Raw genomic sequence first — 21,009 nt, 5'->3', positions numbered from 1 at the left:
TGCAGTTCAAGTAGCTGATTTTATAATTATGTTCTTCTGACTCGAATTTATTTGTTCGGCAAATCTTAGACAGTATTGTTTTCACACCATTTTCCTCCTTCAACACACAAAAATGCTAACCTTATTAAAAATGAATACTTTGTTATATTCACAAAAGTTTCAGTATCAAGTCTCAGTAAATTAAAAATCATGTACGATTACAGAAAATGGAAAATGCAAGCTTCTTCTTCTTGAATAGAAGCTAAATAATCAGCGCTTCTTATTCTAGTTTGAAATAAATAAGAAGGTAGATATAATATACATATTATGTTCATATATTTTATAGATCTTTTATTCTTAAAATAAACGCTGCTTAAAATTAGATTTACAGTTACGTCCAATAATAGAAAAAAAATAGAGTTTCTTCTTCTTCTTCTACAGTGAAGAATGAAAATATTCAGTAATTGTGAAATCATTACATTGCCTCAAAACCATTACATTTTGACTATCGTATATCTGTGATGAATGTATATGTGAGGAATATGACATAATTTATCTGCACTGGTAGCATGTAATTATTATAATGGGTTCTATTTCCAGGAGCGAACATCAAATATTTATTGAGGAGCAAAATGGAAGAGTTTATTATTACTAGACATCATTGTCCCTTATTAATATGACTAAAATAAATCAATGGAAAAAAAGTTCCCGAGATGGCAACGGAATGGAAGTTTCCTCCACAACCAGTAGAAAACCTGAAATCTTCACCAGATATTAATTCCTGTCTATTGTGCTTAAAATATAGTCCACAGCGTTACGCTGGTAAGATTCTACAGGGTAGTAAATTTTAGAGACAAGCGGAGAAAGAAACCAGAAATAATTATCAAGGTTGGTAATTGCTTGATAATTTTGAATAAATTATCAACCTTTCTTTTTATATATTCTTGCTGAAGCTAAAGTTGGCGAAGTTTATTTACTGAAACTAGTTATTAGTTTCAGTAAATACACTTTTAAGTTTAACAGGTGAAGTATAATAATATAACATGGGTTTCCTAACACAAATACTGGAAACCTATATGGTATATTATTTTACTTCGCTAGCAATAAGAAGAAGAAGAAAGAAAGCTAAAGGGGATATATTATTCGTAGAAACGCTTAATTCTGAAAAATTCGAGTTGAGGTGCAATGTTGAGAAAAAATAATTTTCTACAGTGAAAGGCCAGAAAAGATGTTAATTTTAAACTTGTCTAGAAAAGACAAACATTTATATTCAGCTAATACACTAGAAGTAAAAATATGACCATTCTTTATTTTAATATTACGATCATTATGCTGTTATGGTATATATGGGTGTGCGTCTATATATATAAGAAAAATGGCACAACAAAGCACATCCAGCGGCAAGATAAAAAATGATCTGAGAGAAAATCTCGTAGATATCCTGTGAGAATACTACGGAGAATAACAAATATTGGTAGAGAAAAGTTTCACGTTCTCTCTCTCTGACTAACCATGAGATTATTAAAATAAGAGATAAAACATTTCACAACCTACTGATAAGACAATTTTAATATGACAAATGTGCAGTTTAATTTTAAGCTTGCAATATGTCAAGGAAAGAAATTCGAATACAACCATTTGATGTTCCTCATTTGAAAGATTTTGCGGAATTCAATTATGAGAAGATAACTTTCAAAACAATGGTCGAGTTGGTGGCTCTTTTATGAAGGAAGACAAAATAACTTCTCTATTCAGAGGAACTATAGTTCATTGTAGGAATTAATCTCGAGTGATAAGAGAGACTCATTCAAATATCTGAAGTTTTGTTCATATACAAGTATAAATTTTGATTTATTCAACCACGATACGCATAATAATCTGATTCCAGAAGTATTACTGGGATTACTCATGCAGTTTAGTAAGATCAAATTAACAAAAAAGAATTTTGGTAAGAAAGTAACGAAGATAAACATTTGAAGGTTAATGACGCATATTGTAGACAAGATTTTTTCATCTCGAAAAACAGTTGAAAATGACGAAATAGACAAGGAAAATTTCTATTTGTAAGTATATTTGTTAACAGCATATTGGCAGAATTCTTTAATGCATATATGTTACTTAACGCAAATTAACGAAAAAGACTCACACGTTTTTTTTTTCATTAAGTGATTGAAAATTACCATCATTATAAATTTCTATTATTGTTTATTTTTAACCCCCCCCCTTGGCCGACACCGTCTTTTCAACGATTCCCATCAACGCTATTGTATATTATTATAACATAAAGCACTCATCTCATTAACTTGACAGAAAAAATACAATACGACTGACAAATATTGTAGCGGAGATTGAAATCATGGTAAAAATAAGAACAACACAAAAATATTAAAACACATAAAAACATTTAAAAAACCTTGCATAGCGCCTGTGTGAGTATAATCTAATATTATAATAATTTTAGGCTTACTAACCACATTAAGAACTGAAGACTTCTCCAACGCATGGCGCACTACACTAAAATACTCCGAATGGATAATGTAGTACTTACCCTCCATAATCTTTTGTTCACGCCCATTAAATGCATGTGTTTAGGGTTCATTGTAAGATAAATAACGTACCTTGGAGAAGAACTATTAAAGTTTATGCACCGCTAAAAATATTAAGCAACCGATGAAACTTATGGTATATAGCATTTTAGTGATTTTTTTGATCTGTTCAAATCCTCCTAAAACGTAAGGTGAAACTGTTTCTACAAAACATTTTGCATGATTAGGCGATCTTTTAGACATTATCACAACAGGTGTCATTTCATGATCCACATTTCTTTGCATGAGAGGGGACATATTTAAGAGAAAGATGGTTTGATAAAAATATTTTAACATGTAACTGAAACCAAAATTATTTTACAGCTTTAGATGAGATTTTTTGCAACAGTTTCTGCAAATATACAAACTGGAGTTTCGCTGAAATCCTAGTAAGCCCCGCTGACGGTAAACATTTATTTAGAAAACTAACGAGAACACTGATTTTCCACTTTTAATCTATGTGTATTTAGTTTTTCTATTTTTAATAATCTGAATACTATTACAACAATAATATATCATTTGGTAATGTATAACGGAAGATGAAGTGAGAAAATTCACCGAAATTCTGCAGAAGATGTTTATTGATAAAACAAAATAAGAACCAATGTTATGCATAAATGTCACCAAGAACAATTTTCAAACTGATTTTGTAAATTAATTTTAATATATTTTCATATTAGTCTTAATTTTCTAATTTTCAATTGATATACTGTCACAGAACTCTTTAAATACTTCGAATACTAAAGAATTTGGGGAAATTCTAGTGTCAGATTGTTCAAAATTATTACCATAACTTGAAAGAGGATTATAGTAATACTGCTGAAACCTCTCTATTCTAGACATATAAAGAAAACGTGACTGAATTAGTAATAGAATTACTGAACACTTCCCTTATTAATGATATATGATGTTCTGCTGACTACAGATATTACAGCAGTGAACCACCCTCTTTTCAAGTATGGCATGTCTATCCACCTGTGATACATTTGAGAAACTACTAACTCTGTAATATCGGAAGTCAGCATCAGTGATGATTAGGCACAATTTCGCGAGGGAAATTGTGCCTAAAATATAGTATAAACAATTAACATGTCATCCGCTGCTTATTGTTTATTATATTTATATTACATTCTTGATTAAAATGCAACACACGTATTGCTATACTTATCACGAAAACTAAGCATAGAAAAGAATGCGATAGAATGAGGACAGGAAGGAGAATAGAAGTGTTAATATTACATGTTCGTCAATATAAACAATTTTATTTAGCATATAATGATGGCGTTGTGTACACATTTTATCGTTGTTTCGCGTAAATATTTTAAGGGATGAATGTGAGAATATATAACATATTTCTTTCTCCAGAATTCACAAGAGATATATCTTGCCTCTACAAATTGAAGTAGTTAAAGGATGTGAGGGAACCCACGCTCATATTAGGACATTTTATTTTTTTTTTAAACTCCTGAAATAATTTCCTCTTGCTAATATGGATAATACATTAAAACCTAAACAATAGAGAGAATGAAAAGTGTTATTTCTTTTGATTAATTTGTTATCTTCAGATCATTTGATTTTTTTGAGCAGTTACTGCTGACCAAGGAGGTTAATCTCTCTTATATATTATTTCTGGTCGTAAATGAATTCCATGCCTTATAAAAGAGTAATATCGGTACCTGGTAACTCGTTCTGAGTATATTTGAAAATTATACTCTCATCTAAAGTGCCGAATTCTGTTCAAGAGAAAAGTCGTGTAAAAAATATAATTGAAGTAAAAGGAAATGTCATAAAGAGAAAAATAAATTTCATCCGAAGAAAATTTGGGAAAAGTTATAAAGAAAAAGAGTGCAAAAATTTCCGTTAAAACTAAACGTGTAAAATTAATTTATTTTAAAATCGAGAATGAGGTAACAAAACGAAAATAGGAACAAAAGATAATAAAAATAGAGAACATGAATAGTATGAAATAATAGAATGGGAAAATACGAAAGAAAACTACATTTATAGTTAAATAGATTCCTTAAAATTAACATGCATTGTTATGATGCAAAAGTATAGTTATTTCAATTTAATCAAATTGAAATTCTGTCCAGCTGTTTTATTGATTTATTGATATTTGGTTACATTTGCTGTATTTGGATTTGAACCAAGATCTTTCCAACCAAATGGCATTCTTCCTATGTGACAACGCTAAAGCAGGTTTTTCATTTCTGGAAACATTTTGGAGACCTTTGTTTCTGTTCTCACCAGTTTCGCGTATTCTCCTTACTGACAAACGTATCTTCTGTAAAATTTGGAAAGTTATTTCAACATTTCATAACGCTTAGGTTATGAAATGCTGAAAAGTATACAAAAGGATATCTCTACTTTCTCTCTTCTCTTTTCCTGATACATCCGAATATCGTGCATTTTAAATACTTAATACTGAATGTCACTAATAAACACAACATTTGAAATCATCACATCAGTGATATCTTCTCTATTTGGTTGCATTGACTTGTCTTTACACCAGCAATGGCATGCATCAAAAAACAAGAACAGAATGCGTAGCTGCTACTTTCGAGTATTCTGATTATGCAAAAAGAACTATTATTCCGTCAGAAGCCGCAAATGGGAATGCGACTTCATTCGATCTCGTAAACATAAAATTTGAACGCATTTTGGTTTTAGTTGCGTGCATATTATCCTGGTATAAATATTAATTTGAGTATTTCGTGGAGTTCATGCCATTGCCACCCTAGATGGTCATAAATCTCCTAGTGGAAAGCAATGATGATGATGATTTAAACCTTTTTCAGCTGAACGTGAGTTAGCCGGTCTCACATTGAGATGTGAAGAATTTCTTTGTCCCTGTATCTACTTATACAGGGCCTATAGTCTTAGTTGCTTCGGATGGTAAATATTTCGCATTTTTCGAAAGCAGACTGTTCCATTGAATAATTAAGTTCTAAATTTTGATATTGCTTTTAAGAACAATTAAGTAATATATAAGGAGTCAACCAAAGTTGTATTTAGTTTAAATTTCGTAGTTTTATTTTGTTTAAAATTAAGTTTAAATTTTAGAAGCGATCGAAAACTAGTCAAGAAAGCTTAAATATGTAAGACTCATAATGCCTGGTACATCCCTTAAGGAAAGTACGCACTAGAAATGATGACGAATTTCATAAATTAGGTTTTCATTTATCTTTTATTCCTAGACCACTCAAAAGAATGGCATGTAATAGCAATTTAAATATCTTGGAATATTTGATTTGTATTTAAATCATGACGTCTCTACCAAGAGTTAGAGTCACTTCCAATTTGTATCTCAAAAACAGATGTCATTACTTGATTAGCATTTCGAAAAAAAGAAATCCATCCCTTCATTAGCCACCTATTGTTTCGCCATCCAATACTTTTTTTCAACTTAATAATGCTCATTATATTAGAACGGACGTATAAGTATACTCACAGCCAAACTTAACGACGCGAAGGAGCCATGGCTAGATATTCATGCCAGTGTGTATATATGATTATGTGTTCGTGCGGACTAAACTCTCATCTAGGCCCGAAGATTACGTGAGTGATACCCGTATTTATATCCAGAAAGCACAGGAATCTCTGATAAAGTGATACATAATGACCATAGAACATACTTTAATCAAGCCACCTTCTCCATAACTCTAGATGTTTAAGTTTGATCAAAAGTCAAAGAGGCGCTCCTGAATTCTGACGAAACTTACTATATTGTGTGAAGCAGCGAGTTTCCTCTCCACCTAACAAATTCTATTTTATGCATCTTGCATCTCCTTATTAATCGTAAATGAAATTCTAGACAGCTCTGTGGGCTACATTAGTTTAACTAATAAAAAACCGGATAAATCTTTCTGAGTTAATCAGCTTATGGAAATAAAGACTAAAAACGAAACTGTTTCGATACAGCGTATTTTCACAAGAAAAATGTAACAAATAAATACATAAAAATGCTAAAGAAATAAGAGAAACATAAAGTAAAATATGGACCGTTGTGAAAGTGAAAAGAAGGGCGCTGGAATGAAATAGATGCGGCATATCCTAGATAAGAATAATAACACACGAAAAATTGACGTAAAGACTACAAGATTATCTTAATGTTTCCAATTACGACTAAGAACACTTGACACTTTCAAAAGCATTTACTTCCTAGGGAATGATTTAAACTTATTTCCCTTAAGAGATAGTTCAACAATACCATTTTAGAATTTTCTTCTTATTTTACTAAAACATAATTTGTAAAATATAAAAAAGTTATATGTAGGAACATTATTTTTATTGCTATATATGTTTTAAAACTGCAACTTAATTTACATACAGTATTATAATCACTAATCTAGAGATTTACAAGAAAAAGGTGGGTTTTCTGCACTGAAATCAATAACTTGATCCGTACATGCCTTTAAAACGGTAAAGTCATTTAGATCACATTCCGTGACATGTTAGTTTTCGCCGCCATATCGGATGTAACACTCTCATGGAGTCACCAGTAAAGCTAGATCCGGGCACTAGTGTCACCTTCCAAAAAAGGTCAAGGTATCTTTCTCTCATTTTCATATGTCGCAGTAACATTACAGTATTAAATACAAAGTAGAAGTTAGTTTTTTCCCCACAAATATTAATTGTTGGTTTCATTGTATATGAATTTAAATCTTCTTAACAGTTTACAACCTTTAAAGCTTTCATGAGATTAATCGCTCGCTTTTAACTATGTACGCCATTTAAAGTCAACACATTTATAAGTGAGAGACTAAGACTTGAGCTTACAAAATGTAATACAACGGTTTATCGAGAGCTTTAATTTGCTGTGAGTCATTAATATGAATTATGCAACATTAATCTGTCTCTATGAATTTTTCATCATTTAGAAAGAGATTTTCTAAAAGCTTAAGGAGGCCTAGTTAAAAGACTAAGCTACGATTCTTTTGTACACTTCTTTATGTACGCTTTCCTTAAATTAATTAATCATCCATAAATAACGCTGTCATAGTGCTTTTCTTGTTTTTTCACTCATGCGCATGTCAGTCCTTCTGTACCTTGAGAGGCCATTTTTGAACGTCGTCGATAAATGCATTAAAAGAATGACCAAATTTTTCTTATAAGTTCTCACTTTAGTACTATTTTAAAATTCATCACCCTTACTTATCCTTAACTTGAAAATGAATTCGGTTGCAAAAACGAAATGGAGAATAGTTTCAAACAGAATCTAGGCAGTTTTAAACTATCCCTTTTCCTCTTTTTTATTGTTTATGAATAGCTCTGAATTCGTGAAATCCGATGTTGGTTATACAAATAGTTTGAACTGACATTACATATTAAGTTTCGTTGATAGAATCCAATGAGCATTTTGCTGTCTTTTAAATATATGGGGTATTACATTTTCACTTTCATAAGTATTTTACAAATCGGAACATCTAACTTTTCATTATTAATTTGAATTTTAAACAGTAATACACTGTTACAAAAGAATACAAACCTGTGAATATCAACTACATTTTAAGATGCAACATTATTCTGAAGAAGGATAATTTATGATGATTTAGTAGGAACAGTTATTTTAAACTACCCTTTCTTACAATAATTAAAAATTGCTAGTAATTTTGATGTTAAACACTAAACTTTTGCTATAAAATTGGTTTAATTTTGACAGATTTAAAACCCAACTTTTTTACACAGTTTTTAAGCATTCTAACGACCATAAACCTGATAATTGAGCTATTAAAATCTTTAAAAAGTGCACTTACCCTGAAATGCTACTCCTCTGCGAACTTTTCAAGTAACCCCTTGTATACTTCCCAACTGTTGCCCAATAAGACACTTTTCTAACAACCACTTGCGGTGTTAAAAGCACATCTACAACCCAAGTTGATATCAAGACGAACTAGCTCTTTCTCTTAGCGATGGAGTCTAAAACTGGTTCGATAACGCAAATCACGTGTGTCTGTGACGTCAACAGTTAGAGTGTTTCACAGAACCGTAAAGAACTGAGGACGGGGGGAATGGGGGGATGAAAGCAGAAAAAGAAAGGCTTGATGAATTCTGTCAAAGCGGCTGAAAAGCACTACTGGCTATTCCGACTTCATTTAATATAGTGGCGACTCCACATTTAGCTGACTGTTGAGCTGGAGATTTTACTGCCATCTAGAGGAAAGGAGATTAATTAGGTTTAAAGGAAGTATCTGTAGAAATTACAGGTTTATGGGGCATTGCATATATATATGCTGAATTCTATCGAAACATGTACTATTCTTGTAGGCAGCAGAGGGTTACAGTTATGTTTAGTCTGATCAAATATCTGAATTATATTATATGAACGTTAAAAACAAACGAAATTAGATTCTGTGAATGTTTGGTTTTAATATAATAATCATTTCAGTGCTTTGAAAGATTCCTATTTCAAAGGAATTCTCTATTCTCTTTGCATTCGCATAATATACGCAGCTATTGCTAAAATACATGATGTGTTGCTATATCATTCATCATCAATTCATTAATTCAGATAAATGTTCATAGCAATCTTTTGTTTGGGGATTTGAAAGTTGAATAATTAAGAAATATACAGCAACACCAAATATATTATTATTTGAAATATATTCGTAATTTTTAAATTATGGAAAGACGGATCTGGAATCGAAATGCATGACGGATATTTTATAACGCCTTTAGGTTGCAGATAATTTTTGCACATGATTGATGTGGCATGAAAATCAATATTCGATTGCTTTCTAGAGAAAGATACTTTGATTATTAGTCTGCTTATAAAGTTTAGTGTGATAATAATAAAATAAAGCATTCTTTATCAGTGTTTGAGAAAATTTTGCCAATCTCAACAAGGAAGTATCTGAGACAATTAAAATTATTACTGAGAAAAGTACAATACTAATTTTCGGATCAAAAAGTATTTTAAATGTTTATATGTCATAATAGTCTTAAAAATAAAAACAGATTTAAAAAATTATAATTAAGCAGTCATAATCAAAAATATCTGTAGTTTGTAAGAACAAATGCGTTTTGCAATTTTTTTATATTTTAATATACAAATGTCGACATTCTCCGGTGAATGTCAGCATTCACATAGTCGCTTGGTGTATGTACGAAATATTTGCTAAATATCATTATTTCTCACTTACACCGGCAAATGTCGACATTCAGCATGCACTGATGGTGAATATTGAATAAAAATATTTTTATTACGTTAAGACAAAAATGCAACTTTTTAAATTATGTGATTAACGTTATACAGTCTTATTTATTACAACAACTTAAACTGTTATGACACTTTGAATTGCACAAGAGTCCCTTGCTTTTACAACTGCATTTAGTCGTGGAACACTTCTTTTTTTGCAATTACAGCGTGTATAGCCTTGCCCTCCACTTCTTGAATTAATCACGACAAATACCGGCGATGGTTCGAATGGATAATAATATAACCAAATATTCGGTCTTTCACCGACGTATTTGGTATGTGTCGACATTCACCGGAAAATATTGACATTCTCTAATTTCGGTCTTTCACAGTAACATACATACCGAATTTTCCACAATTTTAAATGTAGCTCAACTGTAAGACACTGGTTTAATTCCGGGAAGCAGTCTACAAAAGGTACACTTTTTCAATAATGTTACATGCATTGCCTTGTCTGTTTCTTTCTCGTACTTTCGTTGTCGATGCCGGAACATTCTGACGCCAAATAAGCATTGTTACATGTTTGTAACTGTAAGTTAAAGCCCGTTACTAAATTATTTTACTCCAGTGATCGAATTGAATGAGTAAAATGAAAACTGAATGAATATATGGAATAACTTAACTGAATGAATAAACTACTCGAGTGGCGAACTTTAAGTTAAAATTTTACTGCCTTTAAACATTCGTAAATTTTAGCAACAAATTATTTCAATCATTTCTAATATTCTTTCGAAGAAAAAAATGTGAGAAAAACGTTTTCTCACTAATTTTCTCTACCCAGAACATGCGATTGGCGAACATGCGCCATGGTCTCATTGTTTCGTTACAGCGAATATCTCGATACTTAGAGTGTTGACAAATTCACAGATCCATTGATTAACGTTATAAAAATGATAATTATGCAAATCATTGTAAAGGTAACCGCTTTGGAGATTACTGAAGTTGCTAAAATTATGAATAAATGTCCTGATGCTTCCATTCCCACCCTTCGCACTCGATGTCATTATAATTTTTGGTATAGTAAATTTTATTCAGTAACAAGATTTGTATTTAATGTTGGTTCTCTTCGTTATCAGAGAAGAAAACAGGCAGAAGAGATTAATCATTTATAAGCATTTATTTTATAATGTACTTCAAGTTGTACCTGAAATCTTATACTCGAAATTTTCCTTATGATCAGTAGAAAATCACATTTTTTCACTCTTTTTTCTACCCAGAACAAGCTCAAACTGATGTATAGAAATTTGTTAAATTTTAGCATTCTCATTTAGACCAGCATTGAGAATTATCATTGATTAGTGAGAATAAATAAATTATTTAGATCACGGCATTTCAAAGCTCATTTGAATATCCTTGACTATAAGTAGAGGTGCTTAGTTTTTAAATTCTGTATAGCGGAACAGCATTTCATTGACAATGCTAAACCTGCACAACTCTAAACAGATATCGAAGCTAAATTTTGAAAACATTTGTCAGTAACCTTCTTGAGATACTAATTATGACCACTAACATCAAGAATTTAACTAGTAAAATTACCCTGAAACCGAAATAGATGTATTATTAATATTGTCGATAAAAATAAGTAGCGTTTAGCTATCTTACGAGTACCATACTGGTATCTTTCCTGGCACATATATTCAGATGCACTCATCTTAATTCCAGTTATTAAAAACACGTAGAAACATATGTAAAGAAGACTGTTCACGAAAGCTGAAGTAGATCTCTGTGAATCAATCTATTCAAATTGTGCACTTCTGTAGAGAAATGGAATATACCAGAATGCAAATTCTCTAATTTGTCAATACTTAGTGAATACTTTGAAATATGCTAAATGTGAAAACAAGGAAAATATTGTTCTTAAAAGATACATTCAGTTTAATTAAGTTAAATTATAATAAATTGAAAGATAAAAGAAGAGCAAATTACAGTGTGGCATAATAAACTCGAAGATAAAAGAAGAGTACAGTGAATTGAAATTAGCTGTGGTCCAGCTCGAGTTCAGGTGGAAACAGATTCGTGATGTATCCTATGAACATTTTGAGACAGTCATCAATGGAGATTGCCTTGGAAATGTCTGCAAAAACTACATGGATGGATTTCACCAAATATTTCAATACCAACCTACTGTCAAAATAATGCATATTGGTAGTTAATGATTAACTAGCAAGTTTGCAGATGATGAAAGAGTTGACTGTAAATGACTTTCTCCATGATTTTCGATAGAACAGATATGGAGTGAAATGATTGTTTCATGACTGGCTTATATCTCGCATTTTGGGAATGAACTGAATATTATAGTCTTTCTTTCCTTTCTGTTAGGCCAGACGAATGTAACAGCTTGAATATGTAATGTAGGATGGGTGTTAATTCAGAGATGGGGACTGGGATACCATCTGGATCAAAAACTTATTGCTATCCAGACCAGGGATAAATTTTCTGTCTTTCTGGTAAAAAATCAGACAAGACATCTAATAAACTGTTTGGTGATATTGAAACTGAATTTCATTGGTTTTCTACACGAGAGAAATTGATGCGGAAAAATTGATGTCAAGAGGTCATTCTCATCTCTGGGAGCCTCCGTAGGTCAGTCGGTATAGACAAAGTCCTTTGGTAGAAAAGACCTGGGTTCGATTCCTGTCGATGACGTGAGGAACTTTAATCTGGTCTCTTTCGACTAAAGGTGAGTTAGCCGGTCTCATACGGAGGTAGAGGGTTTTCGTTCCTCAGAACAGGCAAACCGGCTCGTGAACACACACGAATCTACAGTCATAAAATACATGCCTCATTAGGAGAGCTCAACCAGAGCTCAAAGCAAATGAAGCTTTGCTTCATTTGCTTTGTCAGTCTTAAGAGAAGGCTAGTTATATTGCACTAATTCGAGCCTAATTGGGAGGACTGACAAAGCAAATGAAGCTTTGCTTCATTTGCTTTGTCAGTCTTAAGTGTGTGTGTGTGTGTGTGTGTGTGTGTGTGTGTGTGTGTGTGTGTGTGTGTGTGTGTGTGTGTGTGTGTGTGTGTGTATTTCTCGTGTATTTTTACATAGTTTGGAAACCCTCTGGAGAGCAGGGTTTCAGGCTGAGAGTACTGCATGTCATTTGGCACGAACAGTAGAAAACAGTAATAGTGGAGTTAACATTAATGACCTCGATCAAGGAGTGAGCAGCGAAACGGCAAGGAGATCAGTGTTTAGTGAAGGCACAGTTTAGTGAAGACCTTCTAACTTGACTGCAAGGTTTGTCATATGAAAAACAGGAATGAAGAATACGGTAACAAAAATATGGACAGAGTGTGAAGTTAGTGATAGAAAGTCATATATGAGTAAGATGGGGAAGAAAGCTCAGATCCTAGGATACTAAAGCATTTTTGGAGAAATCTGAAAAAAGGAAGCTATCCACTATGACCGAAAGAGGAAATTGGTAATCCAGTTACAAATGATTGATGATAGATCATAAGCTAGTAATTTGATAAGTAGGTCTTTTTTTTTTACCAGACTAGATCAAACCGTGAAGACAACTACACATGGGATTCGCTAAACTTTTCCATAGTTTGTGTCGATAGAATGGTATGTTGCAAGGGAGATTTGAGGATCGAGAGTGTCTGATCCATATTGGTGTTTACTATGATAATTAACTTGTGATCAAAATGGTGAAGAAATTGATTATCAGTGACTCCATTTGATCGCACGTTTTATCTCCTTTCTTGGGGATAGGTTTAATACAGGCTTGATTCCGTGATGTATAATAGACATCGCACGAGTATGAGAGACTGCAAAGATAATATACAATGGGCATCATTTGTTATGAAGCAAAATTTGGGAGGATACCATTAGGACCAGAAGATTAGGAAAGGTATTCAGTAAGAAATTCTTGGTAAAGTGGGGAGTAATATGCCAGGAAGCCAGCCTTGTCTTTGGATTATATTACAATTGTACCCCGCGCGTGCGTGTGGGGGGGGGGGGAAGAGAAGTCGAGCTTTCTGGTAAAAGACCAGAAAACTCTACTGCTATTCGAAAAGAAAGTAAGAAAGGGCCAAAGGCAGGAAACTCTGAAAGTTTCCTGCCTTTGGCCCTTTCTGAGTTTGATTTAGATTGTTAATGATGTTTTTTTAATTTCAGCTGTTGTGTGCTACCGCATAATTTGAGTGGGTTGCTAGGCTTTTGGTTTCGACCCCGCGAATTTTTCTCTTTCGGCGAAATAGAAAAATTCGTGGGTGTGTAAGCGACATGAAAGTTTTTTATAAAAAAAAATATTATTCATTTGGAGTAGGTATTTGGATATGAAAAGCGAAATCAGCTCAAGGCAAGGAGGTGAAAGAGGCAGTTGAAATCTCGCACCTTCCTGCTGGCACTACCATAGTAACAAATGACACGGACAGAGTAGCTGGCCGAAAGATATTCTGCAGGTGAGGAGACATGGACAAGATTAGTCGGAGACCAGAGACAATAAGATACCTGCAGTATATTTATCACGATAACTGACTTCGAAGAGATTAAGAGTATTGGGACAGTGAGCAGGATTATCAGCTATTCTGGTGGGCAGATAGGGTTTGTAAAAAATTGTTGCTGACAATTTTTTCCTGTAAAAAATTGTCAGCAACAGGAAACTAGTACATCTGTCCAGATTGATCAAGGAATTGGAAAATGGGATCTGGTCTGAGTTTGAATTGCAGTTCCTAAGGAAGATGACCTCGCTGTTGGGAATTTGGACTGCAGATAATCAAGCTTTAAATACAAATAATAAAAACATAGAGTGGTTATCAGAATTTGGAGACCTATAGAGATAGCAAATCAATGCGATTAAATGGGACAATGAAATTTTGAGCCAAAGCACGTGAAAACTGGCCGCCAGTGTCGAACCTGATGTAACGGATAAGGAGGCTTCTAAATCTCCTAGGGAAATCCGAGTGCTATTGCTTGCAATGTGGGAGTCCGAATATTCTGGTATGAAAGATGATCTGTAGAGGACTCGCAATGGACTGGAGACGTGTTCTCTGTACACACTGAGTGGAAATAAGTCAACGGACCCTATAATGTGAGGAATAAACAAACAGCCATTGCACCCGCCTTAATAAGATGTATGACCTCCTTTCGCTACGATGACTACAGCAATCCTACTTGGCATATTTCCCACAAGCATACAACAGCGATCAATGGGAATTTTGGACCAATAGGCTGACCAGGGCTCTCTGTTGGGCAGTCAAGTGTGACGTTCATATTCCCAAGAGGCATATGAGCAGCCTTATGACACGTTGCATTCTCTCGCTGAAAGAGACAATGGTCATTTCCATAGAAAGGCCACAAAGGAGGAAGCAGTGCATTGCACAGAATGTTCAGATATCTCTTGAAGAACAATGTTCGTGGTACCAGAAACAGAGATCCGAGGCCAAACCATCACACTGCCACCCCCGAATTTCATAGTTGGGGTTACGCACTTTGGTAAGAAGTGGTCACTGGGCATTCGCCACACTCACATCTATTCGGTAGAGAGTGTAGCGTGACATAGAACTTGGAAAACCATGTTGTGAGCCTCGGTTGTGAATGCTTTTGTGCGGATTCCTGTTCCAGTCGATGCCGGGGACTCCGGATCGGCCGAAGAAGGATCATTTTTACATATTATCCTTCGCAGTACCCTACGGTTACTCGGTGAGTCGTCCACTGCGGATAGCACTTGCAGTTGACTCCCGGCGCTTCCATCTCAGCATCGCATCACTGATGGTTGAATTTTGATGGCCCGATTTATCAATAACTTTCTGAATAGATGGACTTGCAACATCCTATCATAATGCCTCTTTCAAACTCCGTCAGTTCCCTTCTTTCAGCCATTTCACCCAGACACAGTTGCACTGACTTAGAGCATCATATTCCTCCAATTTATACAGGCTACAAAAATGTGACTCGTTACATGGCACGATGCACCTTACCCATGGGCTGTCCGCTGACTTATCTTCAAGTGTATAAAGCGTACTTGTGGGACTTAATTCCATCATTCTTTAGTTAACTTTTTTCAACACAAAGCCGCAACGCAGGTCATCATAAATTTCAATAATACTTGGGATAAAATACTCCCTCAAAACAGTTCCAAAAAAAAAAAAAAAATCACAAAACACGGAAACATACAAAGCAGTAAACTCCCACCAAAAAATAATTAAAAAATCCATAAAAAAAAGTCCAAAATCCATGGCAGTAACTTCGTGTTCAACTATTTATCTAAATCTAAATCTGACTTATTAATTTACATTGTACCATTTGGTCAAATAGTACGGTGAAGTGCAGCAAATGTTCACTGACAAATGAGTCATAGCTTCCATATTTTTTCTTTTTAGCTATAACTGGGCCATTTACAAAACATTGGGAAAACGTTTAGAAAGATGATGATAATTCCACTATGGCTTGGAATTAAATATTTGTTGTTTACGATCATATAAGTATGGCTTCACTTAAACGATTTTGTTTGCAAAATTAGGCAAAAATTGTCTACAGTACATTTCCCAAAAACTGTTGTAAGCTTACCTGTTGTGATAATGAATGATGTCACCATCATCATAATAACATACACCATACTTATACAGAAGAACATGGCCAAATTTTACAGCAAACTTACATTTATGTAAGTTTGCTGTAAAAGTAATCCGTAATCCTCCAGTAATCCGTACAGCGGTTTGAAAGAAAGAAAAAAGTTTTATTTGTTACGTATTATTATTTTGTGCACTATTATTTTTATTTAATAATTATTACTTTAACTATTATTTATTTTATTATTATTACAGTACAGTATTTTTTCCATACTGTCGATTGTACGATTATATTGTAGGCCTATTTTGATTTATTGTGTGTGTTCACGTTTTCTTTTTTATACTGTACAGTACGTACTGTATTGTCGGCATGAATCACCGAATTTGAAATCAAATCAGATGCTGAAATTATAAATATGACGCTACAGAATGAATTAGAAGACGATGATGACGATAAAGAACTCGAAAAAAAGAAAAAAAAAGTAAAACATGAAGAGGCAGTCGACAGTTTATTATGTGTATAGAATGGGATAAACAGAATGATACGCCATTCCACAAAATTTTATTGCTTATGAAGCTACGAGAAGAAGCATTCGAAAAACGTTTAGCTTCCAAGAAGCAAAAGAAAATCAGTGACGTTTTACAAAGAAATAAAAAAACTAATGAAATAAAGAGCCAAAAGGCTTCACTTCGGCGATGTTAAAATTATTTAAATTAAGGGGATATTTAATCCCACATTATTTCAATCACATTAACATCGCCGAAGTGAAGCCTTTTGGCTCTTCACTGATGAGACCTCAATAAAGGTTGAAACCGGTCTGGGTAGTGACCTATCTCCCTTAATGTAAAGCAACATACATCTCCTAGGGGATGAGTTTTACTTTAGGGCAAATACTAAGAATAGCGATCCTAGCTTTATCCACCTTTACGAGTTGCCCAGTATTGTACCACCCAGGTGTTTGCTCACGCTTGGACTCGCCGAACTTTTATAGTTTGCTATATTCGGCATGAAACGCTTTGATTTCTGTCTTAGATTTTTTTTTTATTTGGCTTTGAAATAATGTGGGATTAAATATCCCCTTAATTTAAATAAAATTAAAAAAAAATTTTGCGTGTTATTTTGTGAAACTTTTTGTGTGTTGTGTTCAACAAAGTGATATTTTTTACTCAAATTAAGTAATACTGAACTATGTAATATGTAATTTTATTAAATCAGAATCCTCCACAATATAGATACGTACAAAACTACTAAATTTTTTGCTAAAATAAACTTGTGTACTGTATTTTTTTTTTACATTACACTACAGTAGCTTTTTTGTTTCTATCAGTTACTTCATTCATTTACAGAAATAAATTGATGTACCATTAGAATCTTATTATTTTTGTCTTAAACGCTAGTTATTGTTGTCTCTTGGATGAAAATTCGTTAATCCGAACGAGCACGGTTTTTATTAGTTCGGATTAGCGAAATGCCACTGTATATGAAATATTTATTACATTACACGCTGGCTCAAGACTCCTGACTGTATTATCCTGTGCTGAATAAGGTTGTAGAAAACTTTTGGTGTTATTGCAGTTTTCAAATTTCAACAATTCTGACAATAAATTTCAATGATTTATTGTCAGAATTGTTCTTACCCCCCCCCCCTCCTCCTTACAGCTGGTGTATATAAGACGGGCTCTAAAATAATCAGAGGTTTTTAAGTAAACTCCAAGCTATCTTCACTGAAATGTATTTATGGTCTTCATTACATGTTTCTTTTGCTTCCCCGTTCCAGAATGTATATTTGGATATACATTCTGGAACGGGGAAGCAAAATTCCAGAATACCTTTTAGATATAAGCATTAAAACTGTTGATTATTCTTATTTTGCTTGTAATTGAGATACTCCACAGAGCAAACTAGTTTGGCTTGTACTTGGATGTACACCCTCTGTCCAAAAAGAAACCAAACTTTTCGAAAATATAAGAAACTAGTGGCACCAGCTATTGTATCTTTTTGTTGTCGGAAGCGGCAACCTACCATTAATGTAGTGTCAACTGTTTATGACATTTATTTCATTACAAGCCGAGTTATAGTGCCAAGAGTGACAGTGTGTTTTTGACGAACGGTCGGTTGTCACGATATTCATGCCGTACGCGATGAATTCTCGCTATCAATCGTTTCAAAACTTCCAGATAAAACTCACAATTGACCGTTTGGCCAGGCGGAACGAATTCTTTGTGGATAATGCCCTTGGAATTGTAGAAACAAATCGGCATTGTCTTTACTTTTGATTTCTCCAAGCGACTTTTTTTCTGATGCCCTCTTCTGGTGAGCCTTCACTTCACTTCTGGTGATTCCACTCAGCACTCTGACGCTTTGTTTCGGGCTCATATTCAAAACACCACGTTTCGCCACCAGTAACGATCGTTTCAAGTAAGTTTGAGTCCTTGCGAGCGGTTTTAATGAAGTCCTTGCAGTGTTCAATTCGATATATTTTTTGGTCGAAGGTCAACTTGTGGAGAACAAATCGCGAATTCAGTTTACGAAGGCCCAAACTCTCGGTCAAAATGTTGTGCACAGTTGATTTTGGAATCCCCAATTCATCTTCAATCAATCTCACGGACGATTTCGGGTTTTCTTTGATGAAATCACGCACTTTTTTGGATGTTAACTTCGCTCAGTGCAGTTTTTGGACGGCCCGGCTTTTCGTCGTCCACAAACGTCTCACGACCACTTTGAAATGACTTAAACACTCGTGAACTTGCGTACGGGATAAGCATTCATCACCGTATGCTTTTTGAAGCATTTGATGCGTTTCGGTAAAACTTTTACCAAGTTTAACACAAAAATCACTCGCAGCTCTGTGTTTGAAACTCATTTTCCGACTGTTCGTCAAAACAGTCACTCTTGGCACTATAACTCGGCTTCTAATGAAACAGATGTCACAAACAGTTGACACAACACTAAGGAAGGTTGCCGCTTTCGACAACAAAAAGATACAACAGGTTGCGGCACTAGTTTGTTCTATTTTCGAAAGATTCGGTTTCTTTTGGGACAGAGGGTGAAGTCCAATTTTTGTATCTGTTGAGTTTTTCATATACCCTTTTGGCCATTTGAAAATAATACGTGTGCGTTTTGTTTTCTTGTAATTAGGTCGTTTAGGCTATCAAGTATTACTGCTGAAACCAAATATTGGGAGTGATTCACACGTGTGTGTACCATCTGGATCAGAATGATATCTTAGATGAAGATATATATCTTCTTCCGACCGATGAAGATATCTGTCATTTAGTTTTCTGATAATTCAGACCATAATTATTAGTTACAAAATCATACTGAAATGAAACTGAGCAAATTTACACATCTGCTCAGTTGATACGCAAATATTGCTATTTGATTCGATCGATACAATGTCGTCTTCACAACTAAACTCTATAATATTTGTATGAAGAAAGAATGCACTGACATTCATCTCAATAGGCTGTCCAGAGGTTTACATATAATCTTGATCCAGGTGTTTCGAAATGTAATATAGTTTTATAATGAACAGGAAAGTTGTCAGTGTATCACCCTAGTGCGCTCGCAGTAATAGAAAGTTCGTTTTGTTTCTATTTATCAGAACACATGCCTGGAAGTTAATATATGTAACTGATATTGTATTAATTATTTGATTAAGGATTCCATCTCTTTCCTAGTACATTAACAAGTTTACTTGTAACAGTGTCAATATCCTGAATAAAATTTATCAATGTTACTAAATTAACTTTTGATTTTTTGCAATAATTGTTTCCTCGCTTATTGATTTGTGTACTGTATACAGCTATTGTAATTTGAAATACATAATTTTGTATCGCTTTGAAACAATTCTTCTAATAGCAACGCCAAAAATGGTCTTATTGAAACCAAAATTGAGTCTGCTGAACAAATGTTAATGGAAATTTCCAAAGTTCTAAAATTTCAAAATTTATTACATTTCATTCAGTGGAATGGAACTGTTATAGTCATTTCAGATGGCCTTGTTACATTTTGTTGGTAGTAGTATTTTTCCTCTTAGAAAAGAAAATTGAGATTTTCATTGAGCATTTAAATAGGCAAATTGACCGAAGAACACACCCTTCAACTTCCTAGCCTTAGTCCGAAACAAATCGAACCAAAGCCAAATTTTATGGATGTCAACAGTCCGATAAACTCCAAAACTGAGATGACTGGACAGATTTTTGTAGAAGTCATGAAGAGCTAATTCCATTACGATGCATCCCGTCCAGTTAGAGAGTGGTTATTACTTTCATTTGTTGTAAATGAATGGGGGGGGGGGTAAATTATCCCATTAAATTAAAGTTACAAATGGCAAACTTCAAGAAATTTTTCGAGCATGGATTAGTACATATGTACAGACGTGAGGTCAGACTAATATGTTATTCATTTTGGGAAATGAATATAAAACAATAACTTTTCTTTAACCATAACATGTTTCAGAAGTATATGATTATTTTATTCTCAGTGAGGCGGCTATAGTTATGAATACTTCAAAAAAAAATATATATATATATACGTCAAAATTTCAGCAAATATATACATTTTCAACTAAATGTTGATAAGTAAATGTTAACAAAAATTAATAAATATAGTCCTGCCCTCAACCGACGTTCTAATTCTTCGTAATCGTATAATTCAGACTGGAATTTTGTACTGTCCTGTCTGATCTGTGCAATCTCATATGCTGAAACCATGTCGCCACAGCCCATATGATG

At 33.8% G+C, this 21,009-nt stretch overlaps 1 protein-coding gene and 1 long non-coding RNA gene across 3 annotated transcripts in view; one reads left to right on the top strand and one right to left on the bottom strand.

The window, feature by feature from the left end:
- Positions 1–8,468, bottom strand: part of LOC150096563 (sodium-dependent neutral amino acid transporter B(0)AT3-like) — a 292,659-nt gene extending 284,191 nt beyond the window's left edge. Inside the window, exon 1 of the mRNA XM_090408129.1 lies at positions 8,321–8,468. The gene's annotated coding sequence lies outside the window, so the exon portion shown is untranslated. The remainder of the gene's footprint in view (positions 1–8,320) is intronic.
- LOC150096562 (uncharacterized) overlaps positions 1–19,946 on the top strand; it is a 197,838-nt gene extending 177,892 nt beyond the window's left edge. For both annotated transcript variants that reach the window (XR_016549797.1, XR_016549798.1), the window contains exon 3: positions 19,412–19,946. This is a non-coding gene — a long non-coding RNA (uncharacterized LOC150096562). The remainder of the gene's footprint in view (positions 1–19,411) is intronic.
- The last annotated feature ends 1,063 nt before the right edge of the window (positions 19,947–21,009 follow it).

This window comes from Typopeltis vanoorti, chromosome 18 (genome assembly GCF_054136105.1).
Source record: "Typopeltis vanoorti isolate ZY-2024b chromosome 18, IOZ_Tvanoo_1.0, whole genome shotgun sequence".
Classification (NCBI taxonomy): Eukaryota; Metazoa; Arthropoda; class Arachnida; order Uropygi; family Thelyphonidae; genus Typopeltis; species Typopeltis vanoorti.
Note: the sequence above shows the minus strand (reverse complement) of the source record. Positions and strands in the feature narration are given on the sequence as shown.